This window comes from Antechinus flavipes, chromosome 3 (genome assembly GCF_016432865.1).
Source record: "Antechinus flavipes isolate AdamAnt ecotype Samford, QLD, Australia chromosome 3, AdamAnt_v2, whole genome shotgun sequence".
In the NCBI taxonomy this organism is placed as follows: Eukaryota; Metazoa; Chordata; class Mammalia; order Dasyuromorphia; family Dasyuridae; genus Antechinus; species Antechinus flavipes.
The window spans coordinates 310,738,713-310,748,229 of NC_067400.1; the positions used below are offsets into that span (position 1 = coordinate 310,738,713).

At 37.3% G+C, this 9,517-nt stretch overlaps 1 long non-coding RNA gene across 2 annotated transcripts in view; it reads left to right on the plus strand.

Moving 5' to 3' along the window:
- Window positions 1-9,235, plus strand: part of LOC127554091 (uncharacterized) — a 113,396-nt gene extending 104,161 nt beyond the window's left edge. For both annotated transcript variants that reach the window (XR_007951890.1, XR_007951891.1), the window contains exon 4: window positions 7,872-9,235. This is a non-coding gene — a long non-coding RNA (uncharacterized LOC127554091). The remainder of the gene's footprint in view (window positions 1-7,871) is intronic.
- Window positions 9,236-9,517: the final 282 nt, after the last annotated feature.

Below are 9,517 nucleotides of genomic sequence, written 5' to 3' on the forward strand. Positions count from 1 at the left end.
TCTGTTCACAGATCTATTACAATATCACAATTAAGAAGTAATGGGGGTCAGAATAAAAGTGGTAGCAATGGGAATGCATAGTTAGTGGCTTATAAAGACAATGAACAGTTAAGAAATGGAAAGGCAAGGGTAAAATTTGCCTCCATCATGGAGTTGGAATGACTAGGAAAATGGAAGTTCCATTAACATAATCAGCTAAGTCAAAAGAAAATCTTATTGGAGAGAAGGATAGGTCAGAGGGGAGAAAGTAGAGGACAGGACAAGAATTTTAGCAATGGTACCTATAATGTCTTAAGTGGGATATATCAAACTGGAAATTTCTAGCAGACCATTGGAAATATGTGAACCTGGGAACTGGAAAAATCTAGGGTTAGGAATATAGATTGGGTATTCACCTTCATGGTGACGATATAGGAAATGTTGAACTGGTGGCTCAGCAAAGAAAGGAATACTCTAAAAGAATATATTAGAGTTGAAGACAGAAAAAGGAGAAGGAACTAACTTAAAGAAAACTGGAAAAAGTGGTTGCCAGGTAGTTGTCAATGCCAAAAAGGCTACATTGTGATGCAGATTAATTTTTCCCTTCCTTTCTAATCCTCCTATCCCTAGCTACCATAGATTAGAGAAAGCACATCAAAAAGAGTATTTGGGATTTTTCACGTCTATTATGGAGAAAATTCCCTTTGAGCAAACTCCCTTAATACTGGTAGGTGAGTATCTAGTCTGCAATTTACCCCTTTAAAGAGTTACTTGGGGCCACTGAGAGATTAAATGACTTGTCTAAGGTTACATAGCCAATATGTATTAGAGACAGAATCTGAACTCATGTCTTAGTGACTTAAAGTCTATCTTTCTATGTGATGACCGCATATTTTAAAATCAGCTGGAGTCAGGAATTCAGGTTAAGGGAAACTCTTCAATCTTTATTCTTTTTGGAGGTGAAGGGGGATTAGCAACGTGAACAGCTGTGACAGGAACTAGCCAGCAGTCTCTCTTTCTGCCTCTCTCAATCCCTCTGCCTCCACCCCCAAAATCGTCATTTCCTATACAACACGTCAAGACTTGCATAAAGAGTGGGCGGGGCCATTCTTTCTCCAAGCATATATATTAATAGAATATGATCCAATTACTATTTAGCCTCACGTGCTTGGGACCTCAGTGCATCAACTCAAGCTTCAGCCTATTACATTTCTATCAACTGTGTGATCTATTTTTTCTTTAAAGCTTATACTTAAGGACTGGAAAAGAACGGATTTTTAATAATGGAATTCTCAGAAACTATGACAGTTAGTTTCTGAGGTATTTTCTGAGGTGGGGGAGGTATTTTTTAATCAAAATGACTTGATAAATCCCTCTAAGTTCATACACCACTGCCTTAGCTTACTTTATTTATGTGTAACCACAGGATAACAGACTTATAACCAGATGATCTCACCATATTACATATGAGCAAACTTAGGTGGAGGTGGGGAATACTTCCCAAGGTGACATCACAGAGACAGATTATAGATCTGAGGCCCACAGAGCAATAGGGCTAACGTATCTCTATTCAGTCTGCAGGTCACATTTTCCATACTGTTAAAAACTTATGTGAATTTGCAGAGCCAGTGAAGGACTCTTGCTCACGTCACCAGCCCCATTCCCTGTAGCATTGTATGTTTAGCAGCATGAAGTGTAATCTAGTTTTAAAAGACTTTAGTGACAACGCATCCATCACTTCCCATGGGGCAATATAGCCTCACCGACCTCACAAGTGGGAACATCTTTCTGATTTCCTACATTTTCTTTGGGGGAATTTTTTTAGGTTTAACCTAAGATATTTCCCCATGAAGACAGAACATGACACTCCCTGTCAAGGGGATACCAGGTAAACAGAAAAAAGAAAGAAATGAGAAGAATTCTTATTAGAAGATTTCCAATTTGCCTGAGATGTGAGCAGATATGTAATTCAGCTGCACAAATAGTGAGGAAATTTCCCTCCCCCTCCCCAGTCCTAGAAATTCAAACCATGCAAAATGATCAGGAGACAAAGGAATGAAATCACATAAAAACAAACCGCCGTCTGGCCCAGCATGTGAGAACTGCCTTTATGTACAGTGAACAACAGCCATATTACCATTTCAAGGAGCCCTGCCTTCCCTCCTCTTCTAAGAGAGTTCGGCCACCTGTACAGTTTCCACCAGACAAATACTTCAGAAGATCTCTTTTCACTTACCTAAAAAAGAAGAGAGAAAAATAAAGAGAAAATAGTTTTACCACAACCTCTTGTTTTGATTGTACTTTTCAAAGACAGTAAAAATACAGGTATATTTGTTCAACCTCAAAAGTATTTGTGATTATTAATTGGATGGCTATTCAATCCACCGATACAACCCCATGGTACCCTGGTGGATGACTGTAAATTTCTCTCCTGCTCTGATGCCTCATTGTAAACAAATGTTTTTAGGCTCCCCAATCCAAAACTGGGACACAGGTCTGCTAAATTCACCCAATTTAGAATCCCATTGTTGAGAATTAAATCATTTCCTAAGGGTCTCTTAACTAGTATGTCAGACTAGAATCTGGCTGTAAAAGATCAACAATTAGAGTTGAAAGGTACTTCAGACACCCTAAAATCCAACTCCACAGAAAAAGAAACAGAACCAGAGAAAATTAGGCCATATAACCAGTATGTTTCAGAGGCAAGATCTGATCCCAGGTACTGGTTGGATTATATACTATGCCTGAGAAAATCTAGGGAAAAAAAAAAATCACTACTATAAAGTTGATTTATAGTTGATGTATTTTAGGTGTACAGGCAAATCACATGATTTGCCCAAAAGTTATAAGGCCATCTGAAGTATCAAGAGGCTGCAGCAACTTAAGAAAAAAATCATATATGTACATATATATAATATATATAATTATATGTATAATAACAATTATGTAATTGTTAGCATTCCTTTCAAAGGTACTTTATTTTCATCTCTGATCAATTTTCAGTTGATAACTGCTCCAGATTTATTTGTTTGGTCTTTCTTCAAACATCACGTTTATATAAGATTGCTGATTCTTGACTTTGAGAACACATAAATTATTCCTTATTTGATTCAGGAAATAGAGTGTATTTATCTGTGACATCCTTTTCTTGGCAATTCACTGTATTGTAAGACAGATAAACTACTGTAAGAAGTCCCTTCTCCCACACACCTCTCCCTACCCCACCATGTTCCCACAGCATCTAAACACCAAACAATACTTCAGTCATTAAATATATATATATTCTCTTAATGCCAAAAAGTTTTTACATATCTCTGTCTCTGCTAAGGTGCCCTGTATAGGGCCACTAAAATGTTAAGGTTATGGGGAGTGCTGTCAGACTATTCCTATACCAGGTCACAAGAATGATGGAGTTAGCTACCAAATAATGACGTATGAGGTGATAATCCAAAAGTACATTGGCATCACGGACCAATATTGCAAATTGTCCCAAAATAATTTATAAGCGTAGATTTCCAAATCAAGGGGCACTATGCTGCTAAGAATCAGTTTAATCTATGGAATTTTTAACAAGGATATGAATTTTTTGCAATTAATAAGAGGTAAGGCAAGTTCCCTAGCTGTACCAGGAGGAAGGTGTCATTAAAAGGGAAGACACCATAAGGTAGCATTACTACATTGACATGCCAGCTAAATTCATTAGAGAAATTTAGCTAGTTTAGCAGAGATAGGGAAGGGTGGAGAGGGAGGAGAGGGAAAGAAGATTAAGCCATTGACTAGCAAGCTAACCCTTAAAAGGGATTTAACGCCCTAAAAGAGTCAGCAACAATTTATAGGATAAGCAGATTTTTTAATAGGGGTAATATAATTCCAGGATTTGACAACATAACTTGACGTTCTGACTGAATACTGTAAAGATGGGAGTTTCTAGAAATCTCTACCTTGGGGTGGGACTTTCTGTAATCAAAAGGCCATTTAAGGCTGAGTTGATCCAATCCTTTTTTCTCCCTTCTTGGCTCAAAGAATATAATAATCCTATCAGTGCTTCAGGGTTTCTCTGCTAAGACCCACCTGGATGCCCCAAGACTTCATCACGTCTGTTTATGTCTCTGTGTCTGTCTCTGTCTCTCTGACACACACACACACACACACACACACACACACATCCTCATATATGTATCATCACATATATATTCTCATTGTGAAATAGAATTACACATATAATTTCTAGGACCCTAGAGTTCCCCAAACAGGAAGCCTCCAGGGGAAAATCAGGCCTGTCTGAAATGTACATGTGATAACTCAGCGCACCCGTCACTGGGAGAGGGGCAGGAAAAGCTTGTTCATTTGACTGACCTTGAGAGTCCCATCCTCCTGGACCAGAAACATCTTTGAAACACTCTTCAGGGTTAATGTTCTTGGCTCACAATGCCCAAGAAGGTGTTTAACTCTTCACAAAACTACAAAGTGGTTTTTGGGGGGATGAGAGGTGGGAATGGGAGTGTCCACGTCAAATATTTCAAATGGATAGTTTTCTCTTATGGGTGATATAGACCACGTTTCTTGTTTTCTTTCAAGATTAACTCAATTCCCATCAAATTTGTTCCCTCTGCAGTCTGCCTATGTGTATCTGGCTCTCTCCCTCTCTCCTCCCTCTCCTCTTTCCCCCTGTGACTCCCACCCCACCCCAGTGTCTTTGAGCTCTTACTTCATGCTTTTACAAGAGCTATCTCCCATGTTTGGAATGCTCACCACCATATCCACAATCTCAGACTCCCCCAGTTCAAATCTTGCTTTCCTGGGAAAAAAATTTCCCTCTTTTCCCCTTCCCCACCTATTTCTCCATCCCTAAGCCCTGTGATTGCCTTTCCTTAGAGATTATCTCTCATCTATATGGAATGCATTTTATAGTTGTTAGCATATCTTTTCTTTCACTATTACGAATTCCTAGTGGCCAAAAGTACTTTTGCCTACATTTCCCAACTCCAAAGCTTAGCTCCTGGACAGGTACTTTATAAGAGTTTAAGAAATGGTGATTGATTGCCTAGAGAGCTTCCCACCAATCTCCACACCCCAGATTATAACTGGCCAAACACCTTGCCCTTTAGCTGGTGAATTACAAAGGAGTGAAAGTCAGAGATATCCTGAGGGTATTCAAAGAAAAGCTACTTTCCCCTTAGTGAAATCAGTATAGGTCCCTTCAGGATTTTATACTTTGGAGTTTCCTATCTACTGATTCAATGCTATCCAGATTGTATTCTATCTTCACATTCACAAAGAGTATTGGAAATCCTTGGCTTTCATCCCACCCCCTCCAAGAACAAGCAGTGAATTCCTTTCAGTGGGCTTGTGACAAATGAAGCTGTTATCAATGCACAATGGAAGTTACTAGAGCTATCAGAGGATTGCAAAATGAGCAAACCTGCCTCCCAGCCCCTCTGTGTACCTGCTGCTGGCTGAGGGTGAGTCAATGCACTTTAATAAATGGATAAGATTAGGCTGGAACTGGCAAGGGCTCCCAAAATGACTGGAAGTTCATTATGGAGGAGTTATGGTGAGGGTAGAATGAGGCAATCAGCTAGAATGCCTTAGAGGCTGTTAGTAACAAGAAATGTGTCTGATTTTTATTTTTTTTTTCAGTACTGGTCTTGAAATTCTGTATCTAAAATGTGTTCCCACCTATGTAAAAATAGCCTACAAGTTGTTTTAAAATTTTAGAATCAGAGATTCAAAGAATGCTGGGGCAGAATTGCTAGAAGGAGTAATTTCTTCCAACTTCATATTACAGATAAGAAAGGTGAAGTGACTTCCCCACAAGTCACAGAGTTAGGTAATCCAATAAACAATAATCCAATCTAATTCAATAAACATTTATTAAGTGCCCCCTAAGAACTTCTAGTGGTTCAGTGAATACAGTATCAGGCTTGGTATCAGCAAGACTGATTACTGAGTTCAAATACAGACTCAGACACTTCCTAGCTGTATGACCTAGAACAAGTCACTCAACCCTACATGTCTTGGTTTTCTCATCTGTAAAATGAGCTGAAGAAGGAAATGCCAAATCACTCTGCCAAGAAAGCCCCTAAGGAGAACTGAACATGACTGAACAATAAATAACAAAAGAAAGGGGCAGAGCGCTGACTCCCAAATATAGCTCTCAACTCTAAATTCAGTTCTGGTTCTACACCAACATGCTTTTAGAGAACACTGTTCTAATACATTTTCTAAACAGGTTTAGATATACTTTAATTATAGTAATTATGCCTTCTTTTTTGCATTGCTGTAGTTTATAAAACATTTTTTCATATATTTACTCTTATGTAGCAATAGTCTCCCTTCAATGTAGAATAAAAAAACCTTATATCGGTCAATTGGCAGGCATTTATTGAGAACCTACTAGTTTGCAAGCATTGGGAACACAAAATTAAAAAAAAAGAAGAAGAAAATGAACAAACACAAGTTTTCAAGGAAGATAGAAAACATGCATAAATAAATATATACAAATGTATTCAAAGTATTCTGGGGAGGAGCCTCAAGAGGGAACTTGGGAAAAAGGAAAATCTTCATGTAGAATATGTAGAACAATATAGGCAGACTATGAACTGGATTATAGGAACATAAATCTAGAACAAGAAGGAGTTTTAATGACCATTTTATCTAATGAACTCATTTTGCAGAAAAGACATTTGAAGACCAGGAAGGTTAAGTGATTTGACCAAGGTCCAGTCAGTGAATCAGCAAGCATTTAGGTAAATACATTGTCTATGTCAGGCACTGTGCTAAGCACCAGAAATGCAAATACAAACAAAATAAAAAAGTCCTTGCTTTCAAGGAATTTACATTCTAATGAGGGAAACTGTAGGGCTGAAGCCAGTTGTATCAAAAGAACATTTTTACTTCAGAAATTGGTAGCATCTGATTTATCATTTTGTCAATGGTTGACTCGAGAAAATGCTGAAGAGAATGTTAATAACATAGATTAAACTTAAAAGTGGAAGAAAACATTGTAGGATTCAGTGCTTTCCTTAAATAGAGGGTCTAGTAGGAGCCATCCAATCAGAGTGAGGGAAGCTGAAAGAGATGGATGGAGGTACTTCTCATGTGTAAGTTACAAGGTTGATTTAAGCTTTTAAAACAAAGAGCTTTCTAGAGCATGGTAAAGAAATAATTTCACTCTGAATGTAAATTCATTGCAATTCAAATGGCTAAGTGTTAAGCTTTATTAATTTAAGCATTAATTGCCACAAGGTGGGTATTCTTAATATAGAACTTTCCTAATAAAGTGGATTACCTGAATTATACTACTCAAGAGACTCTAAAATTGATACAGTGGGAAAGGAACAGGTTATAGTCCAAAGCTGTGGGATCAAATCCTATCCCGGAGACTGCTTGTATTTTTTATGTCACTCTTGAATAGTGTGACTTTGAGCAAACCAGTGCCTCATTTTTAGCCCCAGTTTTCTCAACTATGAAAGCAGGTGATTTTACTAGATATTCACTAAGATCCTTTCATACATACTCTGACATTCTATAATTCTACCACTCTAGAAGTCTCAAGAAATTGTTCATGCTGGGAAAAAAAGTAATAAGAGCTCAGATCACTTTTAGCAATCTGCTGAAATGAATATTGTGGGTGTAGTTTCAGATTTACTTTTAGAATAACCTATACATAAGAATTCAGAAGTCCAGGCTGGTGAGATTTCCAGGTAAAGGCAAATTCAGACTTCTTATCAGGCAGCTGAGGATTTGATAAGTAGTCTATGGGAAAATTTCTTTCACTTTTTTTTCTCATAGAAAAGATGTTAGAATTAAAGAACCAGAAGAAGAAAGAACCTACCCATGGATGAGACACAGGAATTAAATAATGTCTTTTTTTTTTTTTTTTTTTAAAGAAAATGTCCAAACTTGAGTAGAGGGGAAGGGGAAACTATGAAGCCACTATAAGGTAAGTAGTAGTGGAGAAAATAACTAAGGTGAGTCATAGGTATGAGACCTGTGGAGAAGAGAATATGGGAAAAATCAAAAGAAGATACCTGGGAAACTTAGTGAGGGATAAAGGAAAGGATGATAAAATAATTTCCAATAAAGGAAAGAGAGTAGGTATTTCATAGAGACTAGAAAGGAAAAGGAAGGAAGAAGGAAAAAAAATATAAGAAAACTATGTGTATATGGGGAGATAGATATCACAGGGAAGGACTAGAGTCGAATAATCTGATGTACTTGAGGCACTGGACTTTTAGAGAAGTTATGAAAGGTTATAAAACAATGTTAACTCAATACCTGTCTGCCAATTGACTCTCAGGCACAATTCAAATAAAAATATCATCAACAGAACCAGCGAACCAGGTAGCTTGAAAAAAGCTCTCCAGGGGACCTCTTCTTGAAGAAGATACTGCCACTGATGTTGCTTACTGATAACACACCTCCAGATTCCCTGGCTCTCACATATGGGATAGTGATCCCAATAATCTTCTGAGAGAAAGAGGACCCCAAAATGATCTTTTTATTAGTAATAAGGAACAGCAAGATCTTGTTATCAATATCTCAGTCAGACAAGCAATCTATACACATTTCTTATAATCCTTTAATCCCTCTCTCCCACCTTCTTGGGGAAACCAGCTTTTAAAACAGGATACATGGATAAATTTCAGGGAGTGAATAAGAAAGGTGGTTTGGAAGAGGTTTATTAATGAATCTGATATTAGGTCAGCATTAAAACTGAAAAAGTGCACTTTTTTTTAAGGTAACCAGATATGTGAATGTGATCAATAGCAATTGAACTATAAGAAAAAAAAAAAAAAGTAAGTCAAAGAAGCATGAGAATCTGTATGAACTGATGCACAGTGAATTAAACAGAACCAGAAGCACACAAGGACAAAAAACATAAAAATGAAGATAACTCAGAAGATCTTCAAAACTGATTCATAATCACCAGTTTTTTTCTATCATGAGAACAGACGATGAAATACACATTTCTCTCCTCTCATAGAGAAATGAAGGATAACAATTTTGGAATTCTGTATATGCTATCATACATATTCCCTGTTTTTGTTCTGTTTTACTGCCACTCCTCCCCTCTCCCCCAAATTCTGTGCTACAAGAAAAGTTTCAATTTAGAGAAAGGATCTGGATGTGTAATTCCATTCAGGGTAGAAAAGCCCTCCATTAGAATGTAAGTCTTTTGTGCATAAGAATTATTTCATACTTTCTTATATCCCAATATAGTATCCAGAACATAATAAATGCTTAACAAATATTTGATGCTTGATATCTATTAAAGTTAGGGCTTAAATCCAGGTCTTTCTGGCTATGAAATGGAATCTTTGTATTGTATATTGTCCTGCCACAATATACAACCAAAGCCTCTGCTATCTAAAAAATTTAACATGAAATTCTAGCCAAAGGTTTTTAATTCCATCCAAAACATTTTAAGTATCATTTTACTATTCTCCCATCATTACCATTACCCCTTTCTGGCACTTTATTCTTTAGTCCCCAGATGAAATGCTGCCATTTTAGGAACAGAATGAGGTAGCTG